The sequence below is a fragment of the Tripterygium wilfordii genome, chromosome 19 (genome assembly GCF_013401445.1).
Source record: "Tripterygium wilfordii isolate XIE 37 chromosome 19, ASM1340144v1, whole genome shotgun sequence".
In the NCBI taxonomy this organism is placed as follows: Eukaryota; Viridiplantae; Streptophyta; class Magnoliopsida; order Celastrales; family Celastraceae; genus Tripterygium; species Tripterygium wilfordii.
The window spans coordinates 9,714,090-9,729,322 of record NC_052250.1 but is presented as its reverse complement, the minus strand read 5'-3'; positions in this window follow the sequence as shown (position 1 = coordinate 9,729,322).

Sequence of the window (15,233 nt, the reverse complement as noted above, 5' to 3'; positions counted from 1 at the left end):
CACAATTTTAGAACAAAGTAATCAAACTGAGTCAGAACAAGGTAATCAAATTGAGTAAGATGGAGCAGCTATGCAGGCGTGCAGCACCACAACCACCACAAAATCCAGGCCTTCCACCAGAAGGCTATAAGATTAAAAGACCAATATGTGAATGAGCAAATGCTTATAGCAACTCTTCATCACTCATTTAGGTAGACCAGATTTGATGTAATTTAGGTATTGAAGATAGAAACATTAAACATCAATGTCCTAAAGCCGTAAGCCTTTTTAATTTCAATATGCCTCATCATTCACGTGCAACCAATGCCTTAAGTCAATCTCCAAATAGATATCAAAATAATGGGTCGGCAAAACCTAGTTTCTATGTTCACTTGTTCTTCTCGAAACCCTAAATCAAAAATTAAGCAGAGATGAATTGAGTAATTGACTTACCAGTTACCAATATGGAGGCACGATGAGATGAGAGATCAGAGAGAAAGAAACTAGACAGAGATAAGAGACTCGCGTCGTGGAGCCAGGCATAGATTATGTGAGGTTGTGAGAGTCTTGTCTGAGAAGGTGTAGCGAGAACGAGGCAGAGATGAGACTCGATAAGGACTAGGGTGAGTCGAAGAGAACAGATCCAGCCAAAGGTTCTGCGCAGAGATGAGAGTCGGCCAGTCGGGTTCGTGTTGTGGACTTGTGGTCGAAACTCGAAAGGAACGATTGAACGAACGATGAGAGGTAGAGGTCGTGAGTATTGGGTTGGGTTGGGTTCGGTTGGTGGTAAACTGGTAATCAATAAAGTTAAGAATAAGATAATAAGTTAATAAGAATAAGATTAAATTATAACCCTAAAATTAATTAATCAATAGTTTAGATTGTAGGAGATCAATAATCTAATGGTCATAATTAAATAAAACTAAAACTTAAGAATAATATTAATATATATTTAATATATATATTGGTAATCGGGAAATTTGCCTTAAAAATAAATTATACTAATAGTCCAAGATATATATCGTAGTATAAAGTATTGAACTATTTATATATAGGGTAGTAGGGTTTACTTAGGGTTTATGACTACATAGGGTTTAGAATTTAAGGTTTACATATATGATTATAATGTCATAATGATACAAATTACAACAAAAAAGATATTTTGGTTTTGTTATTTAGTTAGGGTTTAGGGTTTAGGACGTAACGTATTGACTATTGAGTATATAATTATATATAATATGAACTACGAGAGAAGGAGAGCATATCATATATTTCATTATGAAAAATATAAGAAGATAAGACGATAAGTATACTAAATACAAATTAATATTCCTATATAATATATATATATGTACAATATAGATATATAATATCTATGATATATCTATATAAATATATATTTATTTATTAAAGTATTAAGGTTTAGGGTTTAGGGTTTAGGTTTAGGGTTTATGTTTAGGGTTTAGGGTTTAAAGACCCTAAACCCTAAATATATCATATAATACATATGATATATCTATATAAATATATATTTATTTATTAGAGTATTAAGGTTTAGGGTTTAGGGTTTATGATTAGGATTTAGGGTTTAGCTTTAGGGTTTAAAGACCCTAAACCCTAAATATATTATATAATATATATGATATATCTATATAAATATATATTTATTTATTAAAGTACTAATTTTGGGTTGGGTTTGGGCTCGGGTATGGCATTACCATACCCTACCCGTCCCCACAACACTGCAATCGGGTGGCACCCGAACCAGAAATTTCTGGTAGGGTCCCCGTACCCACGAGTTGAATTGCCATCCCTAAGGTTGCTCGAGCAGTCTTATACGAAATTGAATTCCAATTCACTCCTTTATGACGTGATTTTCACTTCATAATTGCTCGCAGGCTCTCCTACAATAAAAACACAAAGAATTCATGTACTATCAATCCAATTCCATCAAATACCAAGAACGAATATAGAAATATGCACAAAAGTTGGATCAAATATGTGCATATCAGTATGGACTTGTGATGTAGGAGCAGCCGCGAATATCTTTTACTTGGACTGGGATTGTTTGAGTGTTAAAGTTAATTTCCATTTTGTTTTGGCATTAGAGTTAATTTTGATTAGACTTCCCTATGTTTTGGGATTTATGTCTTTTATTTTATTTCTTAACTTTAATGGTAGTATTTTAGTAGTAATTGTATTAGGTTTTCTTTAGAGTATATAACTCTATTTGTAGACCTTCAAGTTTAGCTTTTGACTGATTAATAGAAAAACGTAGAACCTTTCTCTATCCCACGCGTATATTTCTTGGTGAACTTGTTCTTGTGGAAGTTGTATTTCTTTTGATCTCTTCAGAGCCTACCATAGCCGCATCAGTTGGCATCGGAGCAAGCATGTTTCCAATCAAGTCGCCAAAGAGACAGTGTTGGATGGCAAGCAACTTCAGAAGAGGATATGTGTGGGACGAGACTGCGCTATACCAACGTTTTGAGTAGATAGAGTCAAGAATGGAAGATCGATTAACCAGGCAGATGGAGCTATTGACACAGCGATTGAACGCTATGTTACAACCCCAACATAACCCATTGCCGATTCCACAAGAGGTGGAAGAGGTTGAATTTGACGATGAGCTGAATAATCCTTTTGGTGATTTTGGCGGAGGAGGTAGGTAACATGTCAGAGGTCTAGATCCAAGGTGGTGGGAAGCTAGACTAAGCATCGAATTCCCTGAGTTTCAAGGAAATGGTCAACCATAAGAATTTCTTGATTGGCTGACAGTAGTAGAAGAATTTCTTGAGGTCGAGCCACCACATGGTGGCAACAACACAAGCTGGCCTGTGTGCAACAAGATAAGGCGAAGTTGAACTCTTGAGAGACACTAAAAAAAATCTGTGCGCAACATTTTTGCCGCACAATGACCAAAATTTGTTGTTCCAACAACTCCAAGGATTGGAGCAAGGGATACAACTGAGGTTCATTGGTTTGTGGCACATCACGACTTGACTGAAGATGACAAGCAGCTTACGGCCAGGTATATTAAGGGCTTGCGAGAGGAATATCAAAGTGTGGTAAATTTGCATTCTTAGTTTCAAAGGCTCACCAATGCACGAAGATCTATGAAAAACAAAGAAAGCCAGGTGCCTCTATATAGGACTCCACATTAGGGCGGGGACGTCTGGTGAGTAGGCAACCCGAAGGAAATCCTTCACAGCCATCACGGAGTGGACCCAATATATAGTTCCTATAAGTGGCTAAATAAACTATCAAAATTCCAACTCCTCGACCCTAAGGCAACAGCTCGGCAATACGATGCTTTAAGTGTGGAGAGCAGGGTCATCACATGGCAGAATGTTAGAAAGATGGGAAGTATGGAAAAAGTCTGTTCATAGACAATGACCTATATGAATAAGAGTAGGTTTTTGATGATTCGAGTAATTCCAGTTTTGATGAATGTGCTCCCGAAGAGTATGTGGAAGGAGATGTGGGTCCCCTACTTGTAGTACGTCGATCTTGCCTAGTCACACGAGAGTTTGATGGTGAAAGTTGGCTACAAAATAATATCTTTCAATCCAACTACATGGTTGGTGAAAAAGTTTGTCGTTTGGTCATTTACTCGGAGTTGCAAAAATGTTGCCTCAAAAGAAGCGATGAACAAATTAGCATTGCAGACCCAACAACACCCTAACCTGTTTAAGTCATCTTGGTTGAAGAATGGAACTGATGTGAAAGTATCAAGGTGTTGCTTAGTCCTATTGTCAATTAGATTGCGATATAAGGAGGAAGCATGGTGCGATGTTGTAACAATGGATGCCTGTCATGTTTTGTTATGGACGATGGATGAAAGAATACGTACAGCTTTGTCTTTGATAAGGTGAAAGTTTTTCTTGTGCTGAATAAAGAACGAGAGACGAAGTAGGTGGTGGGTGAAACGTCAAAAATGCTAGCCCAACCACGATTCATTGACGAGATTGAGTAGAATGGTGTGACATTTATTCTTGTAAGAAAAGAAGACAAAGTAGTTAGGATACTGTACCAGACTCGGTCTAACCAATCATAGCCGAGTTTAGTGATATTTTCCCACCAGACTTGCCACAAGGATTGACGCCTATTCATGATATTCAACATCAAATTGATCTTGTCCCGAGTTCTACGTTGCTAAACTAGCCATATTATCGCATGAGCCTGAAAAAACATGAAGAATGTAGGAGGCAAGTAGAAGAACTGTTGGCTAAAGGCTTTATTGGGGAGAGTCTGAGTCTATGTGTTGTACTAGCTTTACTCACCCCAAATAAAGATGAAACTTGGAGAATGTGTGTGGATAGTAGAATCATATATAAAAATATAGTGAGATATAGGTACTCTATTCCGAGGTTGGATGATCTATTAGACTAGCATAATGGAGCTTCAATCTTTTCAAAGTTAGGTTTAAAGTCGGGGCACCATCAGAACCGTGTATGACTAGAGGATGAATGGAAAACTGCGTTTAAGACGCGAGAAGGATTGTACAAGTGGCTCGTGATGTCATTCGGTCTTTTCAATGTGCTTAGCACCTTTATGAGGTTTATAAATAAGGTATTATAGCCTTTCATTGGGCGGTTTGTTGTTGTTTACTTTGATTTCATTCTTATTTATAGTTCCACGCCTAAGTCACATCTTCAACACTTACGGGAAGTACTCACAGCCTTACGATAGGCCAAACTCTATACGACAATGAAGAAGTGTGCTTTTTTAACGAATAACGTCTTTTTCTGGGGTATATAGTGTTGGGGGATGGCATTGCTACGGATAAAGAGAAGTTGGCAGCAGTCCGAGATTGGGCATTATCAAAAAATTTGACTAAACTTGGGAGTTTTGATGGTTTAGCGTCTTTTTATAAGTGTTTTATCCCACACTTCAGCACAATAATGGCTCCAATTACTGATTGCATGAAATTCAGGTAACTCATCTGGATCGAAGCAGCTACTGGAGCATTCAACACCATCAAGAGGAAGCTCACCATGGTGCGTGTCCTAGTTTTACTCGATTTCTCTAAGCCTTTTGATTTTTAGTGTAATGCATCGAAAATAGGCATTGGTTGCATGTTGAGTCAAGATAGCCGACCTATAGCTTTTTTCAATGAGTAGTTAAGTGGCAGTAAGTGCATTTATTCCACTTATGATGTGAAATGCTTTGTCATGGTACAATCTCTCAGACATTGAAAATCCTATTTGTTGCACAAGGATTTTGTTCTTTGTACAAATAATATAGGACTGCGATATATTAATCAACAAGATAACTGTTTGACAGACATACGCGTTGGTCTGGGTTTCTGTAGTAGTTTGATTGCATCCTCAAACACAAGTCTGAAGCATTGAATAAAGTTACGGATGCTTTTGGCTGTAAGAGATGTTTACTAACATCCATAAAGAATACCGCTATGGGTTTTGACTCTTTTGCTACTCTTTATGCTTCTGATGCATATTTTGTGCCTATATAGGAGGAGGTTACCGCCAGAAATTCCACTGAATATTTAGTACACCAAGGTTTTTTATTCTGAGGATTTAAACTTTGTGTGCCTGACTCTAGTCTTCGCATGAAAATAATACGAAAATTACATGATGAACGGGATATGGGTCGTGAGAAGACGTTGTAGTTGGTGTCTATGTCGTATTATTGGCTGACTTTTCAACGGGAGGTTCGAGCACTTGCATTAGTGTCTGTATACTGATGTAGACACTGATGTAAGTAGGACAAATAGAGACTCATACTAATAGATTTGATAAAAAAGAGTGTTGTATCAATATCTCTTAAGAATCTGAAATATTCAGCATCTATTCACAGAAGCGCTACCACTAGCGCACAAATATAAGTCTGAACTAAAAAAATAATATTCTCTCTCCTCTCCCACTTCTTCCCGTCTGTACTTCTCTTCCCGATTCTGCTTCTCATCCCTCTGCCTATGACTGATTCTCTACTCGTGGTCCTCGCTCTCGACGGCTTTTGTTGCCTCCACTCTCTCTACCTCTAGCCCCTACCCAACAGATTGGCTGCGTCTCCACGCCGCACCTCCATCTATCCTCTCGCGCCTCTTCGTGTCTCCTCAAACAAATGGTAAGTTAAAATTACCCAATAAAGTTGTTGATGAAGAAATATAACTATGGAGGGAGTTACAATACAACCAGAAGCATACGGTTCAATGTTTTGAAAGTGAAGAAGTTAAAGAAATCGAAACGATCTTGCTCTGATCGGTGTTTAATTGACTATGCGGTGGGGATAGCGAACAACTAGATCCCTTTTGTTGATTCTATCATGAACCAATAGAAAATCTTTGATATTTTAATAATACAATGAATAAAAATATAAAAAATAAAAAATAAGATATCAATATTTTAATTGTCGAGATTCAAATAAAGATATTGATGCAATTGTTGTTCAATAGAGTTGCTTTAAATAGTCAAAAAGTGGCATTTGAGGCGGTAAAATACAAAATCTATTAAGAGACACTGATCCGAGTGCTCCTGCAAGTTTGTGTCAAATTTTCACACCCGCCAATATTCAAATGGCACCGCTATTAATGCGGGTTTGTATCTCCCCTTGTCGGTACCAGATCAACCATGGACCCATGTTAGTATGGATTTTGCTCTTGGCCATCCCCGTACGTGATGAGTTATGGATTCTATTTACGTTGTTGATCGCTTTTCAAAAATGTCTCACTTTATTGCTTGGAAGAAGACTATTGATGCCTCCAATGTGGTAGGGTTGTTCTTTCTGGAGATATATCGATTGCATGGGTTACCTCTTTCAATTATTTTCGATTAAGATACGAGATTTTTGAGTCATTTTTGGCGTAGTGTTTGGCGGTTGTCCAATACTAAGCTGAGCTTTAGTAGTGCCTATCATCTTCAAACAGACGAAAAACTGAAGTTGTGAATCGGTCATTGGGTAATTTATTGCATTGTTTGGTTAATAGTAATCTCCAGTCGTGGCATCATTGCGGTCAAATTATGTCCTCGTGGAGGAGGATAATGCAACTACAGTCGCAAATAGCTTTTACTTGGACTAGGATCGTTGAGTGTTAGAGTTAATTTCCATTTCGTTTTGGTATTAGAGTTAATTTCAATTAGACTTCCTTATGTTTTAGGATTTATGTCTTTTATTTTATTTCTTTCCTTCAATGGTAGTATTTTAGTAGTAAGTGTATTAGGTTTTGTTTAGAGTATATAACTCTATTTGTAAACCTACATCAAGTTCAATTTTTGATTGATTAATAGAAAAACGGAGAAGCTTTTCTCTATCTCACGCATACACTTCAGGTGAACTTGTTCTTATGGAGTTGTCCTATTTTTTTTATCTCTTTAGAGCCTACCACATCAGCATCAACTTGCCGTCTGGACGGGTTAATATAACTATATATTTGAATTTGAATGTGCAAAATTAATTTCAATGGAGAATTCATAGATAGAATGAATTGATAAATAATCACAAAACTATTTATCTCTTAATAGGGTACATCCATCTATATTGAACCAGTTCACACAATCATGCTTCAATAGCCAGATGATAACTAGATGAACCATAATTGTAACAAAATGAGATGTTGAAAATTGAACCATAATTTATGAATGAAGAGTTTATGGGGTTATTTTTTAAGATATTTCAAGATATTTTTTATAAACCCAATGAAAGTGAACCAAACGTTCAATCCCTGGTACATTTATATTTTTGTGACAAAATTAAACACAATTATGCTTCAATAGCCAGATGATCATGTTTTTAAGCATATTGTAAAATGAGATGTTGGAGGAATAATCATCAAGAACCTTTATACTCTTTAGCACATTGCAAAATGCGTCTCCCTTTTGCGGTCATTGAGTAACAAGCTAGTGGTAAAAACATTCTTCCAGAATCACGTTCTTGTGGATGAAGCTCAATTTTAATTTCATTTGCTTAAGATCCATCCGTGCATTAACATGATCGTTTGTCCTCCCATCAATGTTTAATATTGTCCATATAAGGTTGTTGAAAACAATTCTCTCAATATTCATGACATCAAGAATATGGTGCACCATATTATATAACCAACATGGTAACTTAAATAAAAAAAACTTTTTTTCTTCCATTGGACTTTGGCAATACCAGCACCTCTCTTCCTCTTTCCAAGTATTGTTGGATATATAAATGTTATAATGAAACAAAGTTGAAATGTTAAGTTATGACTATAACGTATAATATATTTATGCATGCATTATATGTTTGAATTTTAATAACAATTTGTAGTGAAAACACCTTTTTAATACAAATAGTCCAATCAAGCATATATAACACAAAGATTTTGTACTGAAATAAACATACAAATTGATGCACCTTTAAACAAAAATAGATTAAATGTTAACACAACATACCAATCAATTGAAGAACCGAATGAGTCGATTTGTGTAGTTGTCGAACAGCAACCGAACAGGAAGGAAAACAACAAGGAAGAGCGAGGTATGGTATGCATTGAATCTCCTTAAAGTGAATTTGCTCCTGCCACGCGGTGTCCAGCAACTCCGAGCAATCACCTCCCAAGATACAATGCTCCTTCATCACCGTGTTAGTGATACTCCAAAACAGGTGGTTCAAAATGAACCAATTAGAACAACACTCTCATACTAGATGATAGAATAGAATTTTGGTAGAGTAACAACAGGGGAGAAGCATAAGAATTTTGTGTGTTTCCGAAATGAAGCTGCAGGTCTCCTTATATATGAGCTAGAGCAACCAATTGCCCAGAAAAATCAGAGAGTGGTTGCTCATTTTCTGAACACACCTCTTGACCAGGAACTGCCCATTGATATGGTGAGCATGATCTTTGACCCAGTCACAATTTCAGGCCTAATTAGAGACTAGGTCTCCTATCCAAATGCAATGTATCTGGATGTTGGGCTTGAGCTTATAACAATGTGCAAAAAATTTAAAAGGTGAATTGGATTGGGCCTAACACAAACCCACCATGAGCAACCGAACCAAATCGAGCCGGACTGCGACGGCGCGTGTGTGTGTTTTTAATCAAAGCCCATAATAGGGAGCCTCTCCCTCCTACAAAAGCTTGGGTGCTCTTAGGCCCAAAGTCTGACTACAAAGCTTGAGCTTATAAATACCACATTCACATTACATTTTTCCAATGTGGTATTCTCACACACACACTTATTGTACTTTGTTCACCATGCTCATCATGGTCACTTGGGAGTCTTTTTACATTCAATCAAAAAATGATTTGGTCACTCTAATTGTTCCAATTTATTGTCCTTATAACAAAGATTAATTATCCGTATATTTCATTCAATAAATATTATTGAGCTTTCAATTAATAATGGTCAAACTATGGTTGACCACCTTCTTTTCAACAAGTATCACATTGGCATCATTTAACTGGTTTAGCAACTCTATACCATAAAGCATTAGTGGAGAATGTCTTTTTATCAAATCGAAACTTGTTAGTATCCTCTAACCCTTGACGATGTCCCATATAGCATCATTTTTTATTATGATACAACGAACGAAGAGGTTGTTTCATAATTACATGTTAAGCATGCAAACTCGCCTTTAATGCTCCACCCCGATAAGTTGGCATATGCAGAAAAATCATTTATAGTCCATAACAATGTTGCACGCATCTTAAAATTCTTACTAGAAAAGCTATCATAAGTTTTCACTCCGACCTCCCATAACTCTTTCAATTCTTCTATCAAATGTTACAAGTAGATATCAATATTATTGCCTAGTTGGTCTTTACCTAGGATAAGCAGAGACAAAATGAAATAGTTTATTTCATGCACATCCAAGGTTGTAAGTTGTACAACATCAAAATCACTGGCCACATGCTATAATTAACATTCATATTTCCAAATGCATTGAATCCATCTACAGCTAACTGAAGTTTAACGTTTTGTGGGTCTAATGTAAAATCAGGATATCTATCATCAAAATTTTTCCAAGGAGAGTCACCAAGGTGTTGTAACACGCCATCTTTCTTTCGCTCATCCTTGTGCCATCTCATAAATTGTGTAGTTTTGGTAGACATAAACAACCTCTAAAGTCGCTCATTTAAAGGAAGCCAACGCAATATCTTTGCAGCTCTTTTGATTTTTCGTTTCTTTGAGTTTGAAGAATCTTGTATACTCGGTGAACATCGAGCAATAGTTTCAATTTTGTTAGATATCCACATTGAAGTCCCACATATTTATTCGACACATCTTTATCTGCATTTTCATTCCAAAACAACATACAATGATTACGATAAGCATCAATTTTCTTATAATGATCCTATAAATTCTTTACAAACTAATTTGCTTTGTACGAATTACGAGGTACCTTTGCCGCTTTTGGTAAAGTAGCTTGAAACAATTCAAGCATCATCGTCATAGCTTTGTTAGTCATGCCAGTAAGTCTTTGCATGATACAAGTGGAGGATGAAGGACAATTTGCAAAAGCTTGTACACCCTGGATACCACTCTTCATATGCAACAGCCATTGTATCATCTTGGCCTTAATTCGAATTTGTATCATGCTCATTGGGTTCTTGTTCAGAATCTTGGGTCGTATAATTATGATCATTACCTTTAAGATCTTGAATTTGTTAGGCATGTGTCTCACGTACAAAGGTACGAACACCATCTTTCACAATAGAACCTATATGTGAACTAGGTGTTTGCATAGATTGTGGTAATGATTCATGCAAAGATTCCCCATGATAATCTTCCAAAATTAGGAGCACATTATCAAAATAGAGGTGGCTGGCACCTTATCCAAAATTGAAATTAACTAGACTACAAAACTATAAAACTAGAATTATTGAATCTTAAAACAATATGTGAAAGCAATAGAAAGTGAATATGTGCGTTCTTTACTTGTGCAAGAAGACTATAAAACTAGAATTATTGAATCTTAAAACAATATGTGAAAGCAATAGAAATCTTGAAACTATACCAATAGGAACATTATGTAACAGAGTTAATAATGCTGATTTTCCAACTAATAGGAACCTCTTAGTTTCTATTTTCTCCTCATTCTTTTTTGATGAAATCATATATTTATTAAAGAGAACTTTAGAGAATAAAGTACAGAAATAAGGCTAAAATATGCACAACCCAAATATAGAACAATGCAAACCCAACCTAACAAACAAAATAAAAGCTATACTGATGCAGGAATCCCACATCGGAAGTGAAGGGGTTCAATGTCTAGTTTATAAGTTGGGCAAACCTAACATTAGTCAACCGGTTTTCTAGTGGATAGTTAGGTCCAATCTTGTGGGCTGGGCTTGGGCCCGGGGATTTGCCCCCTGTCCATGTGGGCCTGTGCGTTCTGTTAGTGGCGTACCCACCTCCCCTTGGGCGTGTGCGGGCCTCGCTGCATCAGTTTGGTATCGGAGCCCGGGTTCGGGAGTGTGCCTGTGTCTGTGTGACGGGCTGGCGTTGGTCTGTGTGGCGCGCCAGTGGGTCAGGCCGGACGTGCACGAGGGCGTGCACGTTCTAAGTGGGAGGGAATGATGCAGGAATCCCACATCGGAAGTGAAGGGGTTCAATGTCTAGTTTATAAGTTGGGCAAACCTAACATTAGTCAACCGGTTTTCTAGTGGATAGTTAGGTCCAATCTTGTGGGCTGGGCTTGGGCCCGGGGATTTGCCCCCTGTCCATGTGGGCCTGTGCGTTCTGTTAGTGGCGTACCCACCTCCCCTTGGGCGTGTGCGGGCCTCGCTGCATCATATACTCCTCTACCAAACCAACAACAAACCCACATCACAGCCAAACAACGGTGACCTATTCATGAATTCTACATGTAAGTTAATTTCAATATAAACTTTCATATATCTATGTTACTGTTATAGAGAGAGATTTTCCCACACCCATAACCAAATAAACAACAAAGGCAACATAGACGCAAGCTAAATTAATTAGGTTTTACATGTTTAGGGTACCAATGTCATCTATGCATCAGAAAAATCTAAATAGAAAACCCATTGCATACAAAGACGCAAACATTATAACAAAATCCCATTATAAATCTAAGACATACATAGACGCAACTTAAACCCTTACCTCATGCGTCAATTGGCTTCAAGCAAAAACAAAATCCAGATTGAGTGGTCCACAACAACAAACCCACACAACATCGAAGTTGGAAGAGAAGAGCAATCATGAAAAGAAACGAGAGAATTTTTTTATCAATTCACGAAAATAAAACGAGCAAAGAATAAGGGTTTTACTTATATGATCCCGTAAATACAAAATGACGCAGTTTAACCAAAATGCTATACACCCACAGTCAGTATGTAACCGCAGTTATAAAATTACGGCTAATATTAGTGTATTACTTACAGCTTTTAAAAAGCATAGGGATATAGGCTAAATATAGCCGCGCTTTTTAGAACCACATGTACATTAAACATTTACCTGCGATCAATGCAGACCACATGTGTAAAAGCGTGAGCATTAGGTCTTTTTGTTGTACTATCACAAGTCCAATCTGGTCTTAGTTTTAAATTCTTGTATGTTTGTTACTGATAAGTCAATATAATATGCATATATTATTCTTTTTATGTGGGCTTTTGCATTTTTATTTGAATGTTTCCCTCTCACTTCGATCTATTTTGTGCTTTTGTAAGTGCATGAGCAAATAAACTCAATATGGGCTTAAAACAGGACAATTGATGTACTGCTATTTGGATACCCATAACTTTTGATCAATTTTCTTATGGTCCAATTGAAGTTCATTCATGGTCCAATTCAGCTAGCCCATTATACGAGCATAAATGCCATTTAATCAAAGAGACAGGAAAGAAGAGGTGGAGTCCTTTAGCTGGTTTTGCAACAGTAGAGAAGGACACAAGGCGGAAGAAGGGGATTTCGCAATCAAGTTCTATCATATATCTAGCATGAGAAATTAAACCTTTTGCTAAGGAATGATTCATGCTATATTAAGTCCGTGGATGAGAAAAATAAGCAATGCCTAGTCAGCATGCCATGTGTCACAGGAACAAAGTCTGCATACTGTAACAGCTTCCTTGAAGTTGTGCTAAGAACAAAAGTTAGGAGAGGATAACTCTCAGCTCCCAAAGAAATATCTCAACCTAACGTCCAGAGACGTTAGGAGATCATGAAATTTCATCATACCATGACACTCAAGAGATGATAATATCAACATCAACAACTAGCAAAGGCTCTATCTCATCACCTATCAACCCCTACCACTATATAAAGGAGGCTGAGGTTGAGCCAATGTAAGCTCACATTATTCTATGATTCACACATGACAATTTTGTAATCATTCAGATTATTAGAACTCCCTGAGTTTGACACTGACATAAGCGTTAGAGTGTTCATAGGCCATGAAAGCTCGTCTTCTTCCTTTGTTCTTACATGATTCATGGAGGATTGTTGTTGTGTCTGGTATCTCGAAAGCTGACGTGTGGACCATAAGATTTTTGCATCCACAATTGGCGTTGTTTGTGGGAAAGATATCATGCCAAGAACACCAGAGAGAAGTAGGAAAGCCCGCAAGAGAAAGAAGATGAGCCTCGAACCAAGAAGGGGGCGAGGATATTCGCCCATGACTAGGAGAAAGCGGAAGAAGAGCCTCACCTCAAGAAGAGGGCGAGGACAGCTCGCAAGACTATGAGGAAGCGAAAGACGAGCCTCACCCCAAGAAGAGAGCAAGGACACTCCCAAAGACTAAGAGGGTGCATACACTCCCCACGACTAAGAGGAAGCAAGAGAGGAGCCTCACCCTAAGAAGAGGGTGGGGATACTTCCTAAGACTAAGGAGGAAGCGGAATAGGGGCCTCACTTTAAGAAGAGGGAGAGGGCACTCCCCACGACTAAGAGGGAGTGGAGAGGAGCCTCACCCCAAGAACTAGTCGACAACATTCCTTACGACTAGGAGGGAATGACTTCGCTCCACATCCCTGAGGAGGCAGTATGGAAAGTCATGGAATAGAGGTTCTTCAATGCATCAATCTAGGTCTAGCAGCTTGGAGAAGTCTTGAAACCAAGGAAAGTTAGAGAGATGAATTGGGGGCAAGGTCATTTCCTTGCTGCAAGAAGAATGCAACGCTGCTCCGCATCCCTAAGCCTATAGAGACCACAATGAAAAGGTCAATGAGTGCTCAAAAGAACACAGACCAAGACGAGACTCCAAAGAAAGATTATCTTTATCATTAAAAAAGTTTGTTTCTAATATCATTTAGTTAGACAATTTTAGTTGCATTCTAATGCTAGTATGCTCGCTAAGAAGTGGCCTAGTGTTTCATCTATTTCAATGAAAGATTTGTTTATCTATCCAATTACTAATAAACTGAGGAAGTGTTGAATAGCAAAAATCAATCAAAGCTGAGGTCTTATCTTGCATGATCATGTTGATGAGGACACTCTAACGGGTTAAGCCTGAGAAACATAATCAAGAGAAGAAATCCCACAAGATACCACTGATGGTAGGCCATGTGGATGACCATGGCCGTGCCCTACCGATGACCATGCCCGCTCTATGCGTCCGATCAAGGCTGCCACATGCGTCCGACCATGTCGCGCTCCATGCAAAAGAACAACCATGACTTGAAGATGCAAGAACTTAGACTCAACCCAACAAGGAAAAACTTTACTCATAAACTTCTTTAGTGTCAAATCCAGGGAGTATTCAAATCCAAAGAGTTCAAATTCAAATCGAGTAAGATCAAGAGGAATAAGTACAATTCAAATTTCAAATTTCAAACAACAATATCAAACGGGAAATTTGTGATAAGAAAATCCCAGCGATACACTCCGCACCACTATAAAAGGAGCATTAGACAATTTGAGGTCTTACCTTGCAAGAAACTGCCAGAGAGAAAGCAAAGACGAGGTTGATGGATACCAAAATGTACGTGTGTACTTAGCCCACGTGTAGGATATCGACAAGTAATAAACTCGGTGAGACCGAGATTGAATCCACAAGGAAGCGATATGCAAATTCGAAGGTGGATAAATGCAAACTACTATCTCTAGACTAAAACGCAATGAATGACAAATAAAAGCAACTAAAGAATAGGGATGAATGTCTCGATAGTATTTAAAGTGTTTTTATAACCAAGTTGAAAGAAGATTAGCTCTAGGCTAAAATGCAACGAATGACAAATAAAAGCAATTAAAGAGAAGGGATGAATGTCTCGATAGTATTTAAAGCCTTTTTATAACCAAGTTAAAAGATGATTGGATCAAAAACAATTAATTAAAACAACTAGTCTCTAATCCTTCCCGGTG